This window comes from Rhagoletis pomonella, unplaced genomic scaffold (genome assembly GCF_013731165.1).
Source record: "Rhagoletis pomonella isolate Grant_MI unplaced genomic scaffold, Rhpom_1.0 Rhpom_scaffold_00091, whole genome shotgun sequence".
Taxonomy (NCBI): domain Eukaryota; kingdom Metazoa; phylum Arthropoda; class Insecta; order Diptera; family Tephritidae; genus Rhagoletis; species Rhagoletis pomonella.
The window spans coordinates 181304-207898 of NW_023458645.1; the positions used below are offsets into that span (position 1 = coordinate 181304).

General features: G+C 33.5%; 3 non-coding genes across 3 annotated transcripts; all 3 read left to right on the forward strand.

Moving 5' to 3' along the window:
* Positions 1-10914: 10914 nt before the first annotated feature.
* On the forward strand, positions 10915-11113 carry LOC118749938. The gene has a single exon (XR_004994317.1). It is a non-coding gene; the product is annotated as a U2 spliceosomal RNA (small nuclear RNA).
* Positions 11114-20592: 9479 nt separating this feature from the next.
* On the forward strand, positions 20593-20756 carry LOC118749937. Its single transcript, XR_004994316.1, has one exon. It is a non-coding gene; the product is annotated as a U1 spliceosomal RNA (small nuclear RNA).
* Positions 20757-24823: 4067 nt separating this feature from the next.
* Positions 24824-24964, forward strand: LOC118749934. The gene has a single exon (XR_004994313.1). It is a non-coding gene; the product is annotated as a U4 spliceosomal RNA (small nuclear RNA).
* The last annotated feature ends 1631 nt before the right edge of the window (positions 24965-26595 follow it).

Below are 26595 nucleotides of genomic sequence, written 5' to 3' on the forward strand. Positions count from 1 at the left end.
AAGGCTCTTATCTCGTGTGTATATAACCCAAACAAATATGTATCCCTTAATCCGTTTTTTGCATCCCTTTCTTCTTTCGTAGTAGACTACGAAAATATTATTATATGTGGCGATTTCAATATTAATATTCTTGCTTGTGACTCTCTGTGTTGTTCTCTGTTAGATAATGTTGCGACTTCCGGTCTCTCGATTGTTAATAATTCAGTGCCGACGAGGTACGGTAATAATTGTAAACCCAGTCTTCTGGACTATTTTATCGTGTCTGACGATTCATCTGTCTTAAAATTTGACCAAATTTCATTTATATCTGACCACGATCTAATTTTTTGTGCGCTTGATATTAAATTTAGCTGTTCTTCCTCTGAGCAGATTTATACGTTTCGAGATTTTCGTTCATGTGACACAAATGCTCTCTTCTTGGATCTAGACAGCATCGATTGGCGTAGCTGTTGGTATCTTCTGACCGTTAATGAAAAAATTGAGTTCCTTAATTACAACCTACTGTCCACCTTCGACGCTCATATTCCAATTCGATATGGCAAAACTAATTCGTGTCCTTGGTTCAACCTTAAAGTTCGAAGAGCTATTAAAGCCCGCAGTAAAGCATATCGTGCTTGGAAATCAAATAGTAGTAAAACTAATTGGGACATCTTTCGCACAGCAAGAAACAATGCTACGCAAATTGTAAGGTGTGAAAAGAAGAGGTATTTTCATTCCAAGCTTGACCCCTCTCTGTCCTCCGGAACTTTATGGCGCAATATCAAAAATCTCCGAGTCTGGGCCAAAGACAAATCAGAATGCACATTAGATGTGGATAGCATGAACGATGCTTTTCTTAGCAGTGTATCGTCTATTGTTCCCCTATCTAAATTTACCCCTTGTAGTACTGCAATTTATTCTGGTGTTCCTTTCGTGTTCTCAGCTGTTACTGAGTCGGATGTGGCTAAATGCGTCTTCAAAATTAAATCTAACGCAGTTGGAGAGGATGGCATACCTGTTCGGTTTATAAAGTTGATTCTCCCTTATATTATAAGCCCTCTAACACATATAATTAACCACTGCGTTACCACATCTTGCTTTCCCGATTCGTGGAAAATCGCTTGTGTTTGTCCGGTTGCAAAAAGTAAACTTGCTTGTTCACCCAGTGATTTCCGTCCTATTAGTGTTCTTCCCTCATTATCAAAAGTGTTTGAGTCGCTGATGGCAGAACAAATCTCCTCACACATTTCTGAAAATAATCTCTTGTCTCCTCTTCAGTCTGGGTTCAGAGCGGGGCATGGATGCTCTACTGCTATGATTAAAATTATGGACGACTTGAGACTTTCTTTTGACAAAATAGAATTATCTCTTTTATGTTTGCTTGATTTTTCAAAAGCATTTGACTCAGTTGACCATTCATTGCTTTGCTCCAAGCTCGAATTTTATTTCGGTTTTGGTGAATCAGCTTTATCGCTCATGAAGAGCTACTTAAATTGCCGGTCTCAACGAGTGAAAATTGGGTCTGTAACCTCGCAGATTAAGTCCTTGAAATGTGGTGTTCCCCAAGGATCTATCTTAGGTCCTTTGCTATTTAGTATCTTTGTAAATGACATTTTCTTAACGTGTAACTTTGCAACAATGCATGCGTATGCTGATGATATTCAGCTTTATTTATCTGGTTCCTTTGATGACATAGATACGGTTGCTGCTAATTTAAACAATGATATAGACTCTATCTCCCGCTGGGCCAGTCAAAACGGACTCTGCCTAAATCCAAAGAAATCATATGTTTTACCCGTGCATAAGAGAAAATTTAATTATGATATCATTCCAGCTCTCAGTTTAAACAATTGTTCTTTAAAGCTGGTCAGTAAAGTTACTAACTTGGGATTTGTCATCAACTCCTCTCTTAGCTGTATTGATCATACTAACTCTGTTGTAAACAAAGTTTATGGGACCCTTAGATGCCTCAGGCAATCTGCATCTTTCACTCCAGTTAGTACTAGGCGCAAACTTGCCCTACAATTAATCTTACCGATAATTACATACTCTGAGTTGGTATATAGTAAGCTTGACTCTAATTCTGCTCACAAAATTGACGTTCTATTTAATTATGTTACCCGGTATGTGTATGGATTACAGAAATTTGACCATATATCCGCTTGGAGGTCTTCTTTGCTGGGATGTGACATCTCAGACTACCTAAAAGCCAGGAACTGCATTTTCCTCTATAAACTTATACATATGAGAACCCCACGTTATCTGTATGACAAACTTATTTTTCCAAAGTCGGAACGTTCTTCTGACTTAATTCTGCCCTCATACAACTTTAAAAACTCTGCCAGACTGTTTTTCATTAACGCTATTCGTATTTGGAATTCTATTCCTCATGCCGTTAAAACCAAATTCAACAAAAGCAACTTTAAAAGTTCCCTCCATACATATTTCTCGTCTAGTTGATGAACCTTCTTAATATTTAAGTTTTTATCTAGTCCATAATTTTTAGTTTGTACATCTATTGTTTTATTCCCAGCATTAATAGTATTAATATTACCTCTAAATCTGTTTAGTTACTTATATTGCTGTTGTACTTCAAAAGACTAAGTCTTATTGTACTAATTTTAAATAAAGAATAAAGAATAAAAGAAAAAAGAATAAACATAATATATGTACAAAAATCTTCATTTAAAATTTTCACAACAACAAACTTTGAATTCAAAATTTTTAAGGGGATTCCAAGTTTTCAATTTCATGCATTTTTCCATATAAAGTGTGTTCGAAAATTTTTTAATGGATGAAAATGTATGACTCCGCAGAAAAAAAAAATAAAGATCATCGGGAAGTTGCAGAAGCTTGCACTTTTATTTAATGGATTATAAGACTGCAAACTTAGAATCTTTCTAAACATTCTGAATTAAAAGCTTGTTGTTGTGAAAACTTACTTTTCGTACTGCGTATTCACAATAGAATTCAGCGGTTTGTAAATGTTTCTCACGGCTCTTATTTTAATTTTCACTTTTTGTATTTTTTTTTAATCTATAATGTGGTATGTGATTTTTGTGATTGTGCCAAAACAGGATGAATTGTGCCAAAAGTGCCTCTGTGAATGAAAGTGCCAAAAATGGCACTATTGTGCCTACTTTTCCATCACTGAGACATACTAAACATATTTGTATGTTAAATATGCGATAATGCACAGCTGACGAACTTGGCTGAAACAGGGTCACTCACGTGTGATTATTGTGCGCTTCTTTCTTGCGCATTTTTTTACTAACTTCCTACATATATACATATGTGCATACATATGTACATACGAGCGCGTTCATATAATTGTTGTTTTACAGGGTCAATGTTGTTTAGTTTTTGAGTTTAGTGTCCATTTGCTTATTGCTTGTGATTTCGCGTTTTGTTTATCCTACAAAATTTATAAATATGGACAGACGTGTTTTGTTCTACTTACTATTTATTTTCATATTTGGTCTAATACAGGGCTATTCGTCATATAAATACATTAGATCATACCACCTTACAAGCAAACAAAAAAATTTCGCCGTACACAACCGAGTTCAAACTATTTTTGCTGGGCAGTTCCGAAAAAAAAAATATTTTTTCGTGAGCTTTAATTTACTGACATTAGAGTGGTCGGAACTGAGATCTGGTGTGTAAGTACTAGAACGGGTATGCTTCAGGTCAATGAGCTTTCGAACAAAAAAGTTCTCTCCTCGAGACTAGAACATCGATGCACATACATACATATCTTACATTAACAGACGACTGTAAAGTTTCGAAATTGGCTTCAAATGGAAATCTTCTTTAGCTAAAGTTTAATGACTTTTGGCGTGCCTTCTTTATTGACATTAGGGTGTTGGGAACTGAGATCTGATGGGTAAGTACTAGAACAAAGTACTTCAGGTCACTGAAATAAAAACATTTTCTCCTCATAACAAGAACATCGATACTTTAAGATCCGACTGTAGGCGCCAAAGATATGACGAAGAATGTAAAAAGGCTACGTTCGGCCAAACAAATTTTTTTTTTTTTTAATTTCCTTGCAAAATGCTTTAGACTCAGGCCTGTAGGGCGATCATTTTTTTCCGGTACAGTCTAATGTACATACATATCGCAATACATATAGAGAAGTAATTCTTTCTATCTGTCTTTTTGTATACCAACTGTACGGATTATTTAAATTTTTATTGCATTTTCCCACAAAATTGAAATTTTGAAATAATTCTCTATATTATTAAACGTGCAAAATGTACATACATATGTACATATGTATGTATAGTATGCATTATCGCTTTCAGCTGCAAAGCTTTTCGTATTTTTTAAATACATAAATACTTTTGCTAATCTATTAATCAAAGTAGGAAGTGACATAATTCTCAATATTCTGCTATGCGTTAAAACTTAGCTCTCTTCCCCTTGTCTGAGTAAATCAGTGCCGCTTCCATGTTCATAAGTACATACTATGTATGCTTGTGTTCACGCAAAATATTAGCAGTATTGTGCAAAACAATTGCAACGTTATTTGTGAGGCGTCATATAAAGATAGCAAAAATAAGTTTCCGGAAATTTGTATTTAAATGTTTACCTTAAAACTATTTGTGGTATGCGTTTTGCTCTTATTATTCAAATGAAGAGATCCACAGTTTTACACCAACTCCGAACGGCAAAATGGTTTTATGGGAAGCTTTTTTTTATTTCATGGCAAACCGCTCTTGCTCGAGCCAGAAATGGAACCTAGGCCCTACCAGATGGTACTACGTACCTCTAAACCACTCGTATCCCAGAACGGAAAGACTCTAACTTAAATATCGATGTTCAACTAGCTTTTATCCACCACAACTAGTTGATCTGAATTTCTTCGTTGGAACGAACTTTTGACTTTAACATGGCGATGTCCTAGGCAAAATTAATTTGGCTTAAAGCACTTCTAAGTCAGTATGTTTCGTTTGAACACGATTTTGTTCTGCACTTCACAGATGCTTTTTCACTATTAAGGAAAGCCGAAAATAATTTTTTTTTTTTTATTTAAATGCCTAATGAGATTTGAACCTGGACACTCTTGGCCGCAACCAATTGTAGCTGGCATCTCTGCAGGCGCTCAGCTATAGCCAGACATGTAAATGTGCTTTCAAATGTTCAGTTTCAATTGTGTGCAAGCAGCAAGTCGATTGTCCGACTCTGCATTTGATTTCAACTACTTCAGTATCAGTATGTAGCCGGTATGTTTCTTGTGCAGATGTCTTTTATAACAATTTAAAATTACTTTACATTAAATGCTGAATTTGAAGTTAGTTGCTACACAAGCAGAAATAAATTGATTTTTCTGAGGTAATTGGTTGAGTCATGCCGTACTGGGTTACGGTGACCGTGATATTTTTTCATAATCTATGCGCCCATCTTAAAAATGAGATCTGCATTAAAAAATAATTCTCTCTAGTGCAGTGTTACTTAAAATATTCCGAAATACTTCCAAGAAAAAAACTTAGTGTAGGTTGTACATGATACAAAAAATATAGGATAGTTCCAGTTAACAAATTTTGACGGAAAATAAAATTTATTTAAGTTTCATAAATTAAAAACACTATTTTCTGCCTTGAAATATTAATAATAATACAACAATACATCATTGTATTTTGCGTTATGCTTTTGTTTTTTTATTTGTAACACCGTCGGACCCGATTTTGCACCTATGAAAAACTCGGGCATTTTTGAAAAGTAGAGATCAAAAAAGCACCCTATATTGCCATTCTTCTAGATAAAATCACTTACGGCTTTGACTGGAGAAGGACCACCCATGTGCTGAATCTATCAATAGAATATTGCCTGATGATTTTTAAACATTTTTAATTAATTGCGTAACCAAGGGTTTTTGGGGTTGCTGATTACGAACTGAGGTCGATTTTTTAAAAACTCAAAATTGCGGATCCAATATGGCGGATTGAGTTTTAAACAATTTTCAAATTTTTATGAAATTGGATATCCAAAGTTTCATGTGTTTGTGTACGAATTGGACTTTCTGATCTTTTCCGCAGTGCGGATAAGGAATTATTCAATATTTACTTAAAATGTATATCACATATCTCTTTAACCCTGAAAAGGAGAATCTGCGTAAAAATTACACATACTTTTTCAGCATTATTTTCTATTAGGGTTAACAAAAAAATTGGTTTTCACCAAATTTTTGGAAAATAGGGGTGGCTTCGCCCATTTACATATATTATGTATTTCAGAAACTACTTCACCGATCTCCACCAAATTTCTCCTGACCTTCTTAAGCACCATATTGAACATTTTTGAAATCGGAAAAACACAAGATTTTTTCAACAAACCCCAGCTATCGAAAGAGACTAAATTGAGACCAAATATTTTGGCTAAAATGATAAAATTGGCAAAATTTTGTTATTCGCTTGCGGAACTTTTTGCCATGGCGCATCTGAGAGTACAACTTTGGCTAATATTTAGAGTCCGGCCGATGCCGGGGCTAGTATAGGCCAAAAGAATCGGCATCGGCCGTTTATGGCCGATTCTTGAATGAGGTTATGTTATTTAGTTATTTGATTATGTTTTTCTTTTGTTATTATAAAAGTTTATAAAAGCATTTGTTTTTGAAATAAATTTAATTCAGGATTTAATCGGCCGAAGCAATGGCCTATTCTTTGCCGATTAAATCCTGAATATACTAATTTAATTTTAAGAAAAAATGCTTTTATAAATTTTTATAATAACAATAAAAACATAATCAAATAACTAAATAACAATACCTCATTCAAGAATCGGAAAAAATATTCTCCCAGAATTGCTAATGTTGGACTCAAAACTGTTCATATATGCACATATCATATGTGTGTTTGTTATTCACTTGCTTAAAGCTGTGACAGACGGCAAAGCTTATGCATATAATCTGGCATACATATGCACATAATAATTTTGACCTAACAGACGGCAGTTATGTGGATAAACTAGCCCCAAGGTCGTGGGTTCGAGTCCCACGGCCAATTGAATTTTCATTTATTTCGTTTTCATTCTTTTTTTATAAGTTCCATATTTTTTTACGTTGCATTCAGTTAGTTGTTGTTGGCTTTTTATTAAAATTCAACTCTAAAAATTTAAATTAACTAATAGTAAAATAAAAAATGTGATATAAAATAAAGCAAATGAAAACAGAATAAAGTAAAATTAAATATATAAATCAAATAAAATAAAAAAATATATAAATTAAATAATAAAAACAAAAACAAATTTTCGTAATCGCTCCAACCGAGGATCGAACCTGGCATCTACCCGGTTGTAGCCCGTAACTCTTACCACTCGGCTACCGCGGACGCGGATCTCGCGCGCTTTGTTTACTTACTTGAACAAAAGACAACAGCTGGCCGTTTTTACCAGTGTTGTCAACTAAAACTGCCCGGATCCGAGTTAATTCCTGAAAATTTCGTGCATTTGTTCGGCTGCTTAAAGTGTGTTGGCATTGTTCAACTTTGCGTTCAACTCAGCGCAGGCAAAAAAGTTGAATGGCTAAAAATATCAAAATATGAAAAAATATCAAAATATTCGCCATAAAAAGGTGTTTGCATTGTTCAACTTTGCATTCAACTTTTGGTTGAATGGCCTTTCAACTAATCGCTTTCAACAAAGTTGGTCGCCAGCCAACATTTAGCCATTCAACTTTTTTTTTCGTGCAACCCTGCGTTGAGTTGAACGCAAAGTTGAATAATGCAAACACTGCTTTATGCACATTTTAAAGAGGAAAATGCATGAGTCAAAGCAAATAAAGGCTGTTTATGCAAATAATCGAGCCCGTTTGTCAACCGTATTATCCATCCATACCGTGCTTGTATGCATTTTTGTGTACAGCGTCAGTTTGTTTACAATTTCGCACACGTTTTGTTTATAAACTGATTAAAAAATCATACATTCAGCGTTATTGTTATAGCTACCGCGACCTAATTTTTTTCACACCTTTCGTTCAAAGCTAGAAGGTAAAAAAATTAAAAGCACTCACTAGTAGGCTTTGCACTAAATTTTTTTTATAAATATTGGCGCTATTTCAAAATATTCTCCGTTGCTGCTCAGCGCTTAGCCGATGTGGTTGTTTTGTTTTATGGCAGAAAATCCTTCTTTTTCATCTTCCTTTTGTCCTTTTTCATATGATCCTTTTAAATTTTTTTTTTATAGAAAATTTAGAGATTTTCTTTCTAGAGATATGAACATACATAGCTGTGATATCTGTATGTATGTATTTATTTAAAAAAACTTTTACAAATAACAAACAAACAAAACTTTTTTTTGGTCTTCCTCCATTTGACGTTTAAAGTAACGATTTTCACCCGAAAAAATATTCCCATAGTTAAAAAAATCCTTTACAATTTCGTGGAAAAGTATTTCCGGATTATTCCTTTCTCAAACAAAATGATTTCCAAATTTTTTTCATCAACATAATTTTAATATTTTTGTTTTAATCGTTTCGCCTCCCCTTTTTCTACATGTGAATAAAAAATTTAAAATCTTAGAATCCTCGTAAGAACATATTTAAAAAAAATCCCTTAAGATATGAAAAGGACAAATCATATGTATGATCCTTTTAAAATTTTTTAATGGGAAATTTAGAAATTTTCTTTCGAAAGATACATACATATGATATCTGTATGTATTTCTGTAAAAAATATATTGATCTTCCTTCATTTGACGTTGACGGTTCTAGGCCAAAAAAAAATTCCCTTAATTAAAAAAATCCTTTACAATTTCATGAAAAAGTACATTAGGACACTAAAAAAATTTTAAAATATGTTCACTAAAATTGCATTAATACTTAAATAAAGATTTGGCAAGTTTTTATCGAATTTAATGTAAAATTTAAACGTTTACGCCGCTTCGAATTTTTCACAATTGAGCAATTGTCAAAAATCTCCTTTTTAATCAAAAAGTTGTTTATTGAAACTACCTTTTTTTTTGTATCATGAACACGAACTTGAAACGAGAAACGAAAGAAATTGATTGTTAAACTACAGCCGACTCTATGGCACGAAAAGGCGCTTTTGGCATTTTACAAAAACACAAATTTTGTAGAAAGAATTGAAAAATGGTATTTTCAGTGATGAAACAAATTTCAATATAGTCGATCCAGATGCCCACCATGACTATTGGAGAGTCATTCGCCGTTCATGATAAATCTTTCCTTGGCGCAGCGGCCTTCTTATTTAAACTGCAGCATATGGCTTTGAAAAAAATAAAAAATATTTTTACTTGGAAACACTCCTTTTGCAACGGGTTGATTAATTTTTTGGACAATTCGACCGAAGATATTTGGACCTCTATTGGCGAATGGTTGTTATTCACAACGTGCGCATAAAATATGTTCACTAAAATTGCATTAATACTTAAATAAAGACTTGGCAAGTTTTTATCGAATTTAATGTAAAATTTAAACGTTTTTAAGATAAGAGATTGATTATTTTTAAAAGGTATATATTAATACAACTATTTTCTTTATAACCCCAAATTTAGGATATAAAATCTCCCAGACCAAAAAACTTACAATTGGGTAACGCCGCTTCGAATTTTTCACAATTGAGCAATTGTCAAAAATCTCCTTTTTAATCAAAAAGTTGCTTATTGAAACTACCTTCTTTTTTGTATCATGGTATGATCCTTTTACAATTTTTTTATGGAAAATTTAGAAATTTTCTTTCGAAAGGTACATATATGATATCTGTATGTATTTCTGCAAAAAATATATTGATCTTCCTCCATTCGACGTTTAATGTAACGGTTCTCACCCAAAAAAAATTCCCATAATTAAAAAAAATCCTTTACAATTTCGTGGAAAAGTATTTCCGGATTATTCTTTTCTCGAACAAAATGATTTCCAAATTTGTTTCATCAACATAATTTTGAATATTTTCATTTTAATCGTTTCGCCTTCCCTTTTTCTATATGTGAATAGGAAATTTAAAAATCTTAAAATCCTCGTCAAGTTTATAAGATTTTCATCTTCATTTTGTTCCTTTTCATACGTATGATCCTTTTAAAATTTTTTTATGGAAAATTTAGAAAATTTCTTTCGAAAGATACATAGTAGATATGATATCTGTTTGTACAAAGGTATTTTGGGGACAGGCTTTGAATCTTTCTAGCTACTATCTTCTTCACTACTTGATTCTTGCTTTTGCTTCTGTGGTACCTTAACATTAGCTGGTTTGGCTGGTGTTTTAACTTCTGGTTCTTCGTCAGAGCTATCATCACTTGATGAAGTTGAAGTGCGGCTTTTTGTGGAGCCGGTTTGGTTGCTACAGCTTTGGGTGCAGGCTTTTCATCCTCCGAACTGTCCTCGCTTGAAGACTCGTCTTTCTTTGCTTGAGTTTTCTTAACTACTGGTGCTGCGCTTTCTTCTTTCGAATTATCATCAGAGCTAGATTCTTTCGCTTTAGGTTTCACTGCATTTGTTTTACCATTTGTTAATGCAACTGTTGGTTTTTTATTTTGTACAACCGGTGCTTGTTCTTCATCCGAACTATCCTCGTCACTGGAGCTTTCGCCAGCTGGCTTGATAACAGGCACCTTCTTTTTATTACTTTGTAGATAACTTTCTATTATCTGCTCCAATTTCGGAAAACCTTTTCCGACTATACTCGCTTTTGTTTTTTGTTGAAACACTTTAGCTAAGTTCTTGTCCCGTTTCTTTAAATATTCCAGCACAAGTGCTGATATTAATTGCTCATTCGCAACCATTATTTAGTTAATGTACCAACTATTATTTAGTGAAAAACTACTCGAAAATTAAAAAAAAGCAAATTTACTTACAAACGTCAACCAGTGAAATGTAATTTTTTATTTTTCCTTACACACACTCATTTTTATTTTTACTCTCCCGAAAACTTTGACTTTTGTAGGTTTGACGTCAAATTGGCTTCTACCTGTTTTTATTGTATCATGTCTCGGCCTTATGGCTAAGATCAAAGTGTAGTATCTGTTCTTATCAGCTTAACATCTGATAGATCCTCCATCGGAGGACAACAAATGTTAAACTGATTTTTGGAAATGGGCGGAGTGTTTTTAGGGGCTTGCTCCACCTCTGCCGCAAGTTGGCCCGGTATTGCAGTACCGCCGGGATTTCGGCCTAAATTATGAATACATAACTAAGTAACTTAAGGCCGGTCGACATAGAACCAGGGATGCAACATCGCTCTTAAAAACATCGATGTTTAAAAAAATCGATGTTCCCGCAACAAACATCGATGTTAAGAAACATCGGTTATAAAAACGATACATCGATGTTTTACCGATGTTTTAATATCACATCTACTACACGAAATAAAATGTAGCCTGAAATATTTTTTAAACTCGAAAGAGCTAGATTCACATATCCGCTGCAAACCAGTACTTTATACAAAACTTTGAAAAATTGAACATATTTTTATCTTAATTTTGAAATTTTTTATCAGAATTTTTAGAAAACATTTCGATGAAAATTGGTTGTTATGTCATCTGCGGGGACTTTTTTCAAAAAGTACTTTAAGAAACTATTTTTATTCATAAAAAACTTCATTTATGGAGGTATTTTCAAATCGGTCCAGCTCGCTTAAATCTTAATATTTTTCCGAAATATTTTTGGTGGACGTCTTAAAATATAATAGATTTTATAATTCCAATGGAAAAAAGTACCGATTTTTTTTTGTATGGGGAGTGATGCAGTCTAATGTACATATAAAAACTTCCTTCAAGCAGCATATTTCAATACAAGTATAAGTATGTTGCTATAATTATGATCTATCTTAAATATGTAAATCTTATTTATTTAAATGTGAATAAACATTTTGAAATGAGTTCAGAAAAGCTTTGATAATCTAGCCACCAAAAGCCTACTCCTATCCTGAATGATGGTTGCACCAGCTTCCGAGAACAAGCGCTCGCTTGCCAGTGAGAGTGAGTGAACGATGTCGATGTTTTTCACTTTTCTAGTCAATGTATCGACGATGCATCATGCAGCGAAACATCTATGTTAACATCGATATTTTTGAAAACACCGATGCATCGTTTGCATCCCTACATATAACTTTCGCGTTGGCGTTGGCGTTGGTGTGACAGAACGCACGTTTAGAGTATGCTTGCTACAATGAACGCTTAGCAGCGAATGCTTGGGCCACTAACATACCATTAACATACTAACCACAGATAAATTAATATTTCATATCAATAATTGCATTAAAAACGATGTTTCTTGCCCGCACTTGATTAAAAAAGAAAACTATTTCACATAATTTTATTTATTTGCAACAGCTGACGAGCAACGCACGCGAAAATTTGAGTGTTGGCCATCTTTTTGCTTTGTGTTGGCGTGAGCGTTGTCGAATTTTGGCTATGTGGACGGCTGCATTTGATTCCATGTATTCATAGTCAGCTGTTGTAGCGACGCAACGCCAAAGTTCTATGTGGACCATGATGCAATAATACAAGGTGGTATCAGTTGTGACAGCCCGATTTGACACTGCCTTAGCTCAGTAGAATAAGAAGAACAAGTAAGAAAGTCTAAGTTCGGGCGGAGCCGAACATTAAATACTAGGCGCAAGTATTAAATAAATGTTTTTTCACCTTTCCGAAAGCTACCGTTAGATGGTAAGCCGGGGTGTATCAATTTTGAGTAAATTAGCGTCCTTAAATTTCGAAATATTGAAGTTTCAAGTATTTCTGAAATTTACCTTTGAAATTTCGAAATATTGAAGTTTCAAGTATTTCTGAAATTTACCGCTATATGAAAAGCGGCCGTAATTTTAGTCCGATTTCAATAATTTTCAACGCTTTGCTTTTATGTGGCAAGCACAATAACCATACCGAGTTTGGTACAAATTGGTAGAATGGTTATCGATATACATATGTACATATATGTGATCATAAGTTGGCGGTGCCACGCCCATTTTCCAAAATTTTACCATAAACGTATTTCTTGGTATAGAATTGTTGCAAACGTCAATTTTGAATAAATTAGCTTTAATATTTACTGATTTATCGAAGATTTCGTATTTCTCTAAATTACCCTGTAGACTGTGGGCGTGGTTATTGTCCGATTTTAAAAATTTTCGACCTTTTGGTATGCTGTACGAAGGCCAACAACTGTGCCTTGGAAGAAATTGGTACAGCGGTTACCAAGATATACACATGTAACCATAAGTGGGCGTAGCTACGCCTATTTTCCAAAAATGTATAATATTGTTATTTTTCGTCTAAAAATGTTTGTAAATATCAATTCTGAGTGAATAATCTTCAGTACAGTATATTTTGCTTAGCTGCCCAATCTTTTTTGCAAAAAAAACTTGGGTACTTTAGCGAAAAATGTACTTAAGCGAATTTTCTTAACTACCTCATAAAGGCAGGTATCCGAATCTTTATAAATTAAGAAAATATAAAGGGCACTTGTCACGTAGAAATTGCTGTAATCGAAGTTTTATTAATCATCACGTTTATTAAAAAGGAAACGAAAAAACAATTCATAATTCGAAAAAACACACATAACAACACATAGACCAACATAAAATGCAAAGCATATTTTTTATGTTTCCTTAAACTCACAAAATTAGAGATTACTTAAAATAATCAGTAACTTTTCTCTGGCTAGAGGTTTGTAGAGATAGCTGCAATAATTGCTTTTCAATACTGTACAACATGTCTGCAGCAGTGTTGCCAGAACTTTTTGGGCCGACCGGCTAGATTGGCAAAAAAAGCGGCTAAAAACGGCTAAAATGTTTTAGTGAAATTTCACATAGACTCTGGCAAAAAACGGCTAAAATGTTTTAGTGAAAATTCACATGCTTTATTTAAATAAATCACAAGAAACGAAAGACTAGTTAACACCATTAATTTATATCGAGTGTATATTCCTCATCATGAAATGAATCACTATTGTATATATCACCTGAATTCATTAATTTTAAGAGATCGTCATCTACAGTAAAATTATGGCAGCATTTTTCTTCACGTTTTAAACCGTATCTTATATATAAAACAGCGTTTAACGTTTTAACGCACATTGGATTTCTTTGCTTAGTTTTTATTATATTCATTGAACTAAATATTCGCTCTACTTCTGCATTACTTATAGGCAAAACAAGAAAACTAAAAACTAGGTTGGAAAGGTCAGCAAAAGGGTTTTCTCCTAGGGCATTTCGAAATTGATAAACTTAGGCCCAAAATTTTACAGTTGAGTCTAAATTACTCCAGGTATGTAACGTTAACCGTTGCCATTGCATCTCTATGGATGTCATTTCGTCGGCATTATATTTGTGTTTTTGTTGCTGTAGTTGAACAAATACTTTTGGTTTAATTACTCTTAATGCATTTCCAACCGAAAAAAGTCAATTTTTTTTAGTGTGGCAATATTTGTAGGGAGGCGTTGGCGTAATTCCTTTATTAAAGTGATAATAAAATAGCGACCATTTTCTCGAATTATTTTCTCGGCTTCGTGGTCAAAAGCGTTTGTGCTTACTTTTGTTTTTAAATACTCTTCAAAACTGTGATAAAACTGAGGAAATGGAGCAAGGTATGGTTCCAACGGGTAGCATATAGGATCAAATGTGTCCGCGCTAATAACCACTAGGGAGCATAGATGCGAAAGTAAAACATTGAGTTCATTAAAAATCTTCATTGGGTCTGCATTATTGCTTTCGAACAACTTGTTTACTTTTTGCACCTGAAAATTAGGCAAATAGTAAAATCGGCTAAAAACGGCTAACTTTTTTTTACAAACCGGCTAACAAATCGGCTGCCGGCTAGATCGAATTTTCTCCGGCTAGTTGCTATCAAAACCGGCTAAATCTAGCCGGAAAACGGCTAAAATGGCAACGCTGGTCTGCAGATTCAACGCCTTTAAATCAGTGCCCGCCAAACACTTTCCTGGGAAACGAACTATATTCGGCCTTTCACATGTACACAATCGGCTTCTTACACGTACACAATCCGAACGTCAACAGAAAGAGTAGAAGAGCAACAAATTTTATTCAGTTGAATGCAAACAATAGGCGAAGCAGGTTCATGACGCATTATTGTTGAATAAAGTAGGTACACTGAGCAATACAATTTTTCGTACATACACCTCTAGAAATAGGTATGTATATGGTACTAAGTCGAGCTTTTTCTTCATATTAAAAGAACTTTGTGAATTATGTATTTTTTTAATACCAGACTAGTCCTCAATTAAAACATACAATATGTTTTGTTATTTATCTTTTGGTTTAATCGTTATTTCAAATTGTTCTTAAATATCAAGTTTTACCTAATTTTAAAATAAATATATATTAGATATATATGTTTTTATTTTATTTCTACTTGAAATCAACGAAATTTTCTTTTAATATTCAGAGTGCTCAAAGCACGTTATCTTTTTTGCTCAGAAATCCACACTTAAATTATAAAGAAATAATAATAATTTTGTACAATACATACAAAATTTTACCAACTTTTTCCTTTCTTAGGGCCGTTAACTTTCATTATATGTTTCTATGTTGTTTAGATCTAAAAAAATAGCGCACAATGAAAAAACGGGAAAAAAACATACCAAAGTTTTTATATAAAGTAATACAACACAGAATTTTTTTCCGTGCATTACCACCAACACATTCTCATTTTTTGTTTCATAACTAATACATTCTCATTTTAAGACTTCTCTTTTTGGCGGGCACTGCTTTAAATGCACAAAAACGCTGAATAGTATTTAACGCGCAAAGCGCTTCATAAAAAATTGGAACGTTATCAAGTTGAGTAAAATTATGATTTTCTTCAACGTCAGAATTACTGTTGCATTCATTATCAGTAGGGCTATTCGCGATTCGGTGCATAAGAGCTGATAAATTTATGCAGTTGCAGAAATATGCCATGGATTGTGAGCGACCTTTATTAAACTGTCATGGTAAAACTTTTTTAATCAGCTGATAGAAATGTCAACCAGAGTTGCAATGCTTAGCATTTTTATGCTATGATATATGCTTTTATAAATGGATTAAAAAGTAGAAAATAATATATCTCAGTCCCACAGAATTTGTTTTGATAACTTACCTGTATTTCAAAAAGAAGTAAAATTGTGGCTTTTTGGTTTCAATCATGAAGATATTGGGATTCTGCTTCGACCTATTACATAATTTCATTTGGCTGCTCTTACTAATATCCTAATATTGGTTTAAGAATTTAAATTACACATCACTTTTCTTATGTAATATTCTACTTATTTATCACAAATGCGTGTATTATAATTTGTACAAATAAGTATTATCTTTATGCGCCGCACAGCATTTTTATAATACAATATGAATGAAATGGCATCACTTCTGTTCTTTCAATGAACATCAGATGCCATTAACTATTTCTCATTTAGGCTTTAGCATACGTATTTATGTAATATTTAGTAAAGTTGTGAAGATATATTGAGAAATAAAGAAAATACAATACAATACATATGCACATACATACATACATATAGCAGCAATTAATTTTATTTAAAGAAATGGCGTGTCGTCCATTTCCGCTGTAGCGTATGTAGTGCATATTTTTAACTTCTTCTGGTGAGGCGACATCTATCTCTAGAGTTTTTCTAATTGTATGTCTTTGATATGATACCTACGACGAAGTTGATATCTAGACTAGGTTTGGCATAAATACCTTTGCTATATTTATAGTATAAAAATGGTGGTCTGGACATACAACATTGCAAGTTGATAAAAGCGTTGTATGTAATAAAATCAGACTTGAAATCACTGCACCCTTTTCCCTATTTTGGTCAAACCAATGCTTAAGAGTTTCTTCAACTTTTTCGTGCACACCTTTTCGTTGCCGTTTGCGCTGTAGATTGCCATCTTTGGCAAGACACTTGAGTTCATCTGTATTTCGTAAATATATATAGATATAATATATAAGATAAACCAGTTGAATTCATCTTTAGAAATTATAAAATTTTAGTTGAGAAAAAGGGTTTGTTACTTTTGGCTGGCAGAAATGAATTTTTGGAAACTATGAATACAATTACTAGTTTAAAGGCAAATAGTTTTTTTCTTGTTATTTAAAGTCTTAAAATTTATATATAGATATTTATAAGTTTGATTTGGTAGCTCTTATAAGGGAAATACAACCCGGAATGTCTTCCCAATTCTGACGGAGCTGGTGGTATTGCTCAACGTCATTTTACACAGCCGTATCAGTTTGGCGGGGACGCCAAATTCAAACATAGCGGCGTATAGGCAACTCCTTTTAGTGCTGTCGAAAGCGGCTTTAAAGTCGACAAATAGGTGGTGAGTGTCGATCCTCTTCTCTCGGGTCTTTTCCAAGATTTGGTGTATTGTGAATACCCGGTCTATGGTGGATTTGCCAGGCCTAAAGCCACACTGATAAGGCCCAATCAGTTCGTTGACGGTGGCTTCAGTCTTTCACACAATACGCTCGCACATTAGGTCAAATGATACATTTGGCTGTGCGAAAGTCCAATTTCGTAAAGGCAGTTTTACATTATTTTTTGTTGCCATTCTGTAGAGAATACTCCAAAATAACAGAAACTTCACTTAGTTTTTGTAAACTAAAAAACACCGTTATACAGCAATAAACCAAAGTTACACTTTCAAAACGTTACTGATACGTTGTTTGCGCAACCGGTTTATTTTGTAAATTTCAAGTGCATTGTTTTTGTAAAGTTCGAATAACTAAAGGAAAATTTTAAATGGGGAAAAAAACTATATCTAAGTGAGAACCTATGTCCCAATTTAAAAAAGTGACTTTTTATCATTTGTTTGCAAAAAACTGACTTATTTGCATAACCTCAAAAATTTTTCTGATTTATTTCAATTTATGATTTTATGTAAGCTTTTACAATTTTGTTAACTTTCGGCAAACAAAATGGAATCGGAAATGGATAAATTAAGATGTAATGAGTTCAATTTATTTTACTTAATTTACCGTTTTTAGCCGTTTTCATGAAAAAAGGTTTTTTGTGGGCTATCATGCTATCACAAAAGGCAAGTTGTTTGAAGTTTGGCTGATTGGATGTTCGAAAAAAGAAAAGCCTTTTTCGGTTGTCAACCATGTTGAAAAAAAATTTGGTGCTGCTGATATTTGCGAAAGTTCCATGAAACTCTTAGAAGAAAAAAACGCGTATTTTTTGCAATTATTTATCAAATAAATATGAAAATTATGGGAAACAATTTGGAAAGGATGCTAAAATATTTATATCTGAAAACATTGCGTTTCTTGCTGATGAGGTTCTTTTCGAAATCAAAAAGCCAACTGTGTCGACCATCAGTCGGATTCTAACTTTCGCTATCGCTAAAGTGCTAAAATAGGATAGCCAACCTTTTTCCGAATTTTTAGCTATCTCCAAAAATATCTCCAACATTTTTTGGTGATAAATAATCCATTTTAATGGTGATAAATAGTGAAAATGGAAGTATGTGATAGCAAAAAAAAAAATAGCAGCCTCAATTTGGATTACATTTCATCTCCTGTAGCGTAGCCCAGGCTATGTTACAAATACACTAGCGCCTTCGCAAAAAGGCAAATCCTTGAGAGAACTCACGGACTGAAATTTCCAATTTTTTTTACTCAAAGTGAATAGAGCTTTGAACATTCTTTTAACAAATTAGTTATATAAACATTCGTATTCTTTTCAGGAAGTTACCAGCGATTTTCGGTAAATGTGTCACAAAGCAGCATTTGTATTCTGAATATAAATAGATAATATCGGTGGAGAATTTGGAAACACTGAAACCTCAAGTGAAAATGAAGACAAACTGCTTTAGGAATCTCTCCTCAAGACATATCTGCGAGACATGTAGTAAATATTTTTCTTTTTTTAATTTAGGAATTTCGATAATGCCATAACTAATCGCTAGAAGAAACCATTTATGTACATGTGACCATACTTATTTTATTATATAGCTCATTTTAAAGAGGAGCGGGTTGTGTATGATAAGAAAATAACTTGTGTCAAAACCAAGCTAATTGGACAATGTTTTTGAGTAATACCTAAAACATATACTCATCATTTGAACATACAAAAAAGCAGTAAGTTCTGTTTTACGAAAGCCAAGTCTGTTTAACATTTTATTTACTGCCTTTACACTTGTTTTAACGTTTTCCATCTTTTTACATTAAAATAATGCAATATTTTAGCTGCTATTAACTTCGAACAGAAAAAGTAATCATTTGACCTAATGTGGCTCGATAAGACCTTGTTCCTTGAGTACTTGGGCTTGTTCGAGCTGCAATCACAACCGCAGTGTTGCGCGAATTATTAAAGTATCACGTTCTTGGTGGATTTCTAGCAACGTATTATTAGTTGGGCAGTTGCAACAGTGTTGCAAGTTTTCATCAGTACGGCAGTAATGCCGCATTTATTAGGTGCCTCGAACAGGCCCCTTATTTTACTGATATTTGTATGGATGTGTGTATTTACATACGAATGTATGATTTCTTGTGTGAGGTACATGACTTAGCCCCCTTTCAGACACGTCAAGTCTTGCTTTCAAGTCTGCTCGTTCGTTGGCGAAGGAGGTGGGAAGAGAGGGGAAGAGTACAGATACCTCCGTACCGTCAATTCGTTTCAAGTTTTCTTGTCTCTTTTGATCTTTTCGTTGCTTCCCATCTAAGAACCAAGGACTTGAATTCAATTAAAGTTGACGCGTGTGGAAGCACAAAAACACAAAAGATAATGCGAAAAAAATTGCTTTCAAGACTTGACGTGTCTGAAAGGGGACGTAAATCCGGGTTTTTAAATCGATCCACGAACACATTCAGAATCAACATCGGCTAGAATATTTTTGCTGATTTGTGCGCTAATCTCCATTGCAATGCGGAAAGCATTGTTGTCAATTATTTTATTGTTTTTGCGTTTGTCTTTATCTGTAAACTTCTGCGGATGCCCAGTTCTCGACCATCGTACTTGAAATCTTCAAAACTGTCAGCGAAAAAGTCAGAAAACTTACCTATTTGCAATTTATTATCAATTGAGTCATAAAAGCGGCGAAATTCATACCAAGTCATAAGTTTTAAGTTTAAAGTTATGCGCCACTTCACTTTCAAAACATCACAAGAAGTTAGGTCTGCTATAAGAAACTTTAATTATTAAGCACTTTTTTCACTATGCTTTGGGTGCTACAACTATTTTTATTTATATTTTTAATTCTTTTCGCATTCACAAGCGTCCAACACAAATTTTAACTTTCAAATGATAATTACGAAATAAAAAGTGCTAAAAAGAAGACTTCATTGAGATTTCTAACGGCTGGTAAGAAAAATCAGTGGCTATGAAATTTTAAAATTTGAACGCTGGTCGATGCGAAGCAACCACCATCATTTTGCTGTATACATCCAAGCAGCGGCACTTAACATGCGCTATCTTTCGATTACAGCAACTGTTAATAATAGCACATATGTGTGTATGTATGTACATAAAAGGCAACTACAAAGCATGGATTTATTGTACAAACCCAAAACAACCACAAAAAGTATACATAGTTGTGCTTGACTTTACGCGCTTATTTTTCATTTGTTAATTTCTTGTCGATTCTGGTTATCTGCTGTTCTCAACCATTTTATGTGAGTATCGGCTGAAAAGGTTGCTTGTGTGCGGAAGAAAGCATACTTACCTGGCGTAGAGGTTACCGTGATCATGAAGGCGGTTCCTCCGGAGCGAGGCTTGGCCATTGCACCTCGGCTGAGTTGACCTTCGCGATTATTCCTAATGCGAATAACTCGTGCGTGTAATTTTTGGTAGCCGGGAATGGCGTTCGCGCCGTCCCGACGTTTATGAATACATTTAAACATTTAAATTATATAGAATTGGTCTTTTTTTTCTTGTTTTGTAGTCACGTTTGCCCTTGTTTTAAAAAATAGCGAAGCGAAACTGGTAAAAACAAGCAGCAGTGTGCAAAAACACTCCTCCCTACATCGTCACATATCCGTAGAGGGAATTTTTTTCATAAAATGTTTATTAAATGACTTAAATTTAGTGTGAAATTTTATTCGAAAACTTAAGAGCGAAATACACAACCAAGCGGCTTGACAAACCAAGCGAAATTTCCCTTTGCTTCAAGCCATTTGTTGTGCTGCTGTCTATGGGGTGTTTGAAGGTTTGACAAACCGCTTGAGGGAAATTTGAGCAAAAATCAAATTTTTTTGATTTTCTGGCCGCCATGTTAACGTTTGATCAAACCGCTTGCGATGTGGATGGTAAAATCGCCTCAATTGCAACTGAAATTTCACCAAGTGAAGACGTAAAGGAGAATAATGGTAGAAAACTAAAATGTTTTACATTGTTAACCGAAAGAAAACTAAAATTCTGTGCTTGAACGACTTATGTTTGCATGGTCTATGGCAAAATGGGAAAAGTATGTTTGACAAGCCGCTTGTGTGGTGTATTTCGCTCTTTAGAAAATAAAAAATTGTTTGTTTCACTGTTTGCTTAACACTAGTGGTAGAACAGAAAAGTATCGATACTAGACTCATTTATAATACTCTAAAAAAGAATCGATGCCAGTACTCATATTTGCAAAAAAGTATCGATAATACTTGCACTTCCAAATATTTTTAGAGCAAACGCGAAAAGTTAACAAAAATCAGATTGCTTTGTTTACTACATATACATTATGACCTCTTTCTTTTTGTACTGCATACTCAAAAAAAATTCTAAATACTCTGAATAAAAAGTTGAAAATCTAGCTGAAAATTTGCAGATTGTTTATAATTTTTGCACAATTTTTGTGGATTTATATTTTGTTTGTTAATGAGCTTGGCTTTTATGGACAAATAATAAACGAAAGAGAAACAGCCAAAATCGATCAAAATGTTGATGACTTAATCAGCTGATCACAAGTATGTATAAAATTGTTTTTATATTAATGACCAGTTTAAAATGAATTTTAAATGTGCTCTGACGAAATGAGATATACAATTTTTCGTTATAACTCCTCCATTTATATAGCTGGGAACAGGAAATTCCGCACTGTTTTCAATAATTATAACTCCTCTATCGATGTATGCAGATGTATTTAAAATCGGTAATCTGTCAAACTAAAATTTGCAGATGTTCATGAAAGGTATGAAGCCTTCGGCATAGCCGAAGACAGCGCTGCTCTTACTTGTTTTTTTTTTTTAATTTAGCACGTTTTGCACTAGCAATAGTTGATGATTAATATAAGTACCTTAATACGTTAAAATGACATGCGCAAAGTTTTACAATTACATATATTAAGCAAAAGCCAAAAGTTTTGAAACAAGTTCACAGCAATGAAAGAAATGACTGATATTTTAATGTTATATTGTGCTTAAATATTTTTCCTTTCATGAAACCCAGAGTACTTATAAGTACAGTGCCGTACAAAATTATTGGCTCGGAGACTCTTTCATCCGATCACAATTTCTTATCAGATCTTTTAGAAAAATTTTGAAAATGTAGCTTTTGGGCCAATAATTAATGAAGTGCAAGTCTGAAGTTACCAGAAAATTTCGTTGATTTTTTGCCATTATTTATTTTTTGCTGACAGTGTCTACCATATAAAAAAAATTGTCGACATAGTTTGTATGGAAGAAACTCTCAGTAAAAACAATACCAAAAAACTAAATTTGTATGTACTGCAAAACTTCATTTTCAAAATTTTTATAAAAATTCTGATTAGAAAGTTGCAATTTGCATGCAAATTTATTGCATTTTCCGAGTTTTGCACAAAGTTTAGAAATTTTATTTTTATGTTTTTTGGTGTATTTAGTATAAACCGTATTTTTATAAAGAACAAAAAAATGCACATGCATTGTGAAAAATTCTCTGTGCTTTAGTTGTGATAAGTTGTTTGTTTTGTTGGTGTACGTTGTAATGATCTCATGATCTCATGTTTTTTTTTGTGTTTTTGTTGTTGTGTGTCAAAATAAGATTTTACTACATCTTTTCGTACGTAATTTTTGTCGAAACGAAAGGGAGGGGAGCGACCAACTTGAGATCCAATAAACATAATAAAAAAAGGGAGATGTTGGCAGCATGAAAATTGTGAAATGCACAGAAACTAAGGTGGCAACGCTGGGGGATGGAGATTGGACAATTGGCTTCCTTCCGGAGTATTGAGCGGCGTAACTTTCTTCATTTATTCATTGTAAAGATATTTCATGTTTTTATAAATAAATTAAGTATACTGCAAACATAGACATATTTGAGATATTGAAGATCTAATAGTCAAAATGACAATTTTTTTGGGTAAATTGACGATTTTTCAGCGAAAGCTTTCGGCAACGCTGCTTGTGTTGCTATCTTCAAATCGTTCAAATCTTCCAAATCGTTAACCTGGCAACACTGACCAGGGTACCCAATTCATTTTTGAGAATTCCCCGATTTTGCCCGAAATTTCGTAAATTCCCCAACCATAGATATGTATGTATCTCCTTATTGAAAATTTTTTTTATGTATTTTGATATATTTCTGGTATTTCTGTTTATTTTATTTTTAAATATGTATACATCAGCCCTGGGCGGCGCCTTCCCGGCGGGCTTATCCGCGTATACATACACGCTCTGCTTCCGTAATTAGCCTTCAACAAGCCCTACAAGGTAATATGTAACACTAAAATTCCTGGACTCTTTCAAAATTACATAAAGTTGTCCATAAGAACTTCAAAACTCTATTGAGCCAATTATATAATGGGTTTTTAATGGCAACGCATGAGCTGACGTTCTACAAAAACGTGGATCCCAACGGGGTTTATTTGGTCCCAATTGAGTTATATGGCCTTCTGGAGCTCCTAAAGGAAAAAAGCACCTAATAACTTTATAATATCTTCTAAAGGAATTTCGGAAGGATTCCTGAGGTTCTGTGACTGGAAAACATTGTGCGATTGTCTATGTACAAAATAGGTCAATGGCTCTCTTACTTCAGGGATCGGTTATCGTCTCCGCCTAGAATCAGTAACATGGCACCCTCTCAAATGCCTAGTTTCATAAATGGCCTAAGGATGTAGTCAAGTTTTATGGGACCAGCTCAGTTGGTCTATATATTTCGATATTATTTCCTCAAATATTAATAAAAAAACTTTTGGGCATTATTACGGAGAAGAAGCACAAAAAAGCAAGCACACGTAAGCAGCAAAAAGACTTCACTGAGCTATTTTTACTGACACTTTAATATTCACGCACGCCGGCAGTTTATTGTCAACAATTTCTCATTCACACTAGCTGACAGTGTTATTAACACAAGCTACGAATGCAACATTTGCCAGCGACTTGGAAGATAGCGCGGTGGCTCAGGGTGTAGCGCTGTCGTTTGACGGATGCGTAAACGTTGGTTCGAGTCCCATTCGTCTTTTTGTATGTATTTTTATAGAAAATTATTATTTTTTGTACAAAAAAAAATGTATTAACATGTGACCGTTAAAATTGTATTATCGTGCATTTCGATTAACGTTTCGTAAATGCTTCTCCATGAAACCAACTTCTACATACATACTTTGCATTCAATTCTACATACATAGCAACAGATAACTGGTAATATTCCTACGCGCATATTTTTAAATATTAGCAACATGCACATTTCAGATAAAATCCACGTACAAATAACAACCAGTTGTGGCAAATGTAAATATGTATGCAAACCAAATTGGTTTATATTTCATTTTGCTTAGCCATTACCTGCGCTTTGCCCTTTGTTTGATTATAAACAGAAGCAAAATAACCCTTCAAATATGCGCATGACAACTGCCTGCTGTTGTGCTACATTTTGCTTATCTGCTTTTCGTATAAGGGGTCACGCACACTTCTTTTCTGTTTTGCAATTCTCAAACAGTTTCTAACTAAATCGAATCAAGTACTTTTGACATTGCATTGTTAATTTAGCTTTGCGCAGAGGCGATATCGTAACCAATGAGGTTCTACCGAGGTGCGATTATTGCTAGTTGAAAACTTTAACCAATACCCCGCCGTGGAGGACGTGAAATACCGTCCGCCAAGGCAATTTTTGGAAGCCCGAGAGGGCTTGTTCTTGAATACATTCACTTAAATTAAGTAAAAGGTTTTATTCGTTATGGGTCCGGTTATGGCACTTTTCGCATAAATAAATAGGGTTCGAAATTTCAGACGTTGGTATCGATACTGAGTACCATGATCAGGGTTGCCACTGACGAACAAAAATATTTACCATCCACTTGAAAAAAATCTACCAAATCTGGGAAATATCTACCAATAACTTTTTTATAATTATTTTAACAAAAACCATGGTTTTGTTATTCTTTTATTTATTTTAATTAAAACTATGGTTTTTTTATTTATTTTTATTTATTTTAATTAAAATATAGTTTTTTTTTATTTTTTTTTTTGTTATTTCAATAGGAATTAAAAATGGTTTTTAAGAACTTTTTATTTAACTAGTTATACGGTATTTGAATCATATTATTGGCATATTCTCAGTTTCCTTCAAGCAAAAGGGGGAGTGATGAAACTAAAGGTAACAATAAAACTTCATTATTTGAAAAACTTCAACTCGAGTTATTATAGACAAATACTGTAACTCAAAAAAGTGATTTTTTTAATATTCGCAATATTTTTCGAGTAAATTTTTTTTATTGCTTTAACTAAATCCAAAGAAATCGATGATTCTAACTATATACAATATAAAGAAAAATTCCAAAAATTTTCGTCTAAATTTCGAATTTTTTACTCTGAATTTTTAGAACAATTTAAGGTATGGAGTTTTAAAGCAAATAATATTTGAGTATAGCCAACAATGTGCATTTTAATCCCGTTGATATTTTTTTTTTTCCATTAATAAAAAATTGCGTTGATTTATTTTTTTGCGAACAATCATAGTGCGTAATTACATACCTGTAAATTTTTTCTTTATATTTGAAAAATCATTTAAAATATTTAGGCAATCAAAAGCTCCTCAGGATTCTAATAAAATCAGTTGAATGGAGCGCGATATGTTCGCCTTATATCGATATAAATTTATACGTATGTAATTATATAAAAAGTATGCACAGAAATTTATAATATATTCAAAGATAACTCCGAAAAATAAATCGAGAACGGAAAGTTCATCAAAAATCGACCAAAATGAGGAAAAATTTACCTTTTTACCAACCAAAATTTTTTCTACCAATTTTGGTAATAATTTACCAAAGTGGCAACCCTGACCATGATACAAAAAAGAAGGTAGTTTCAATAAACAACTTTTGACGGATAATAAAATTTTTTGAAGTTTCATAAATTGTGAGTATTATTTTGGTTCAAATTTACTTTTACATTTCTCATCAGATTTTGCAAAAAATTAGGCTTTGTGATTAACGCGTCATCATTAAATTTCACAAATTCTTAATTTATGCAAAATACCTGAAGTCGGCTTGAAGAGATCGCCCTCCGATAAACAACTAACAGATCCTCGTTTAAAGTACAAAACCGTGTATCGACAAAATGCACAACTGTCACATACGCAGTTGCATTAATTGTTTGTAGAGAGTAAAACACTCATATTTCAAAAGGTTCTCTTTTTTTACAAAGAAATCGCATTTCAGGACGAATGGATAAGGCTTGAGCCAAGAGCTTGTGTGAGCAAATGCCATTTTTGGCAAAAAATGTCAATTACGCGGTTTTGCAGAACGACGATACGCG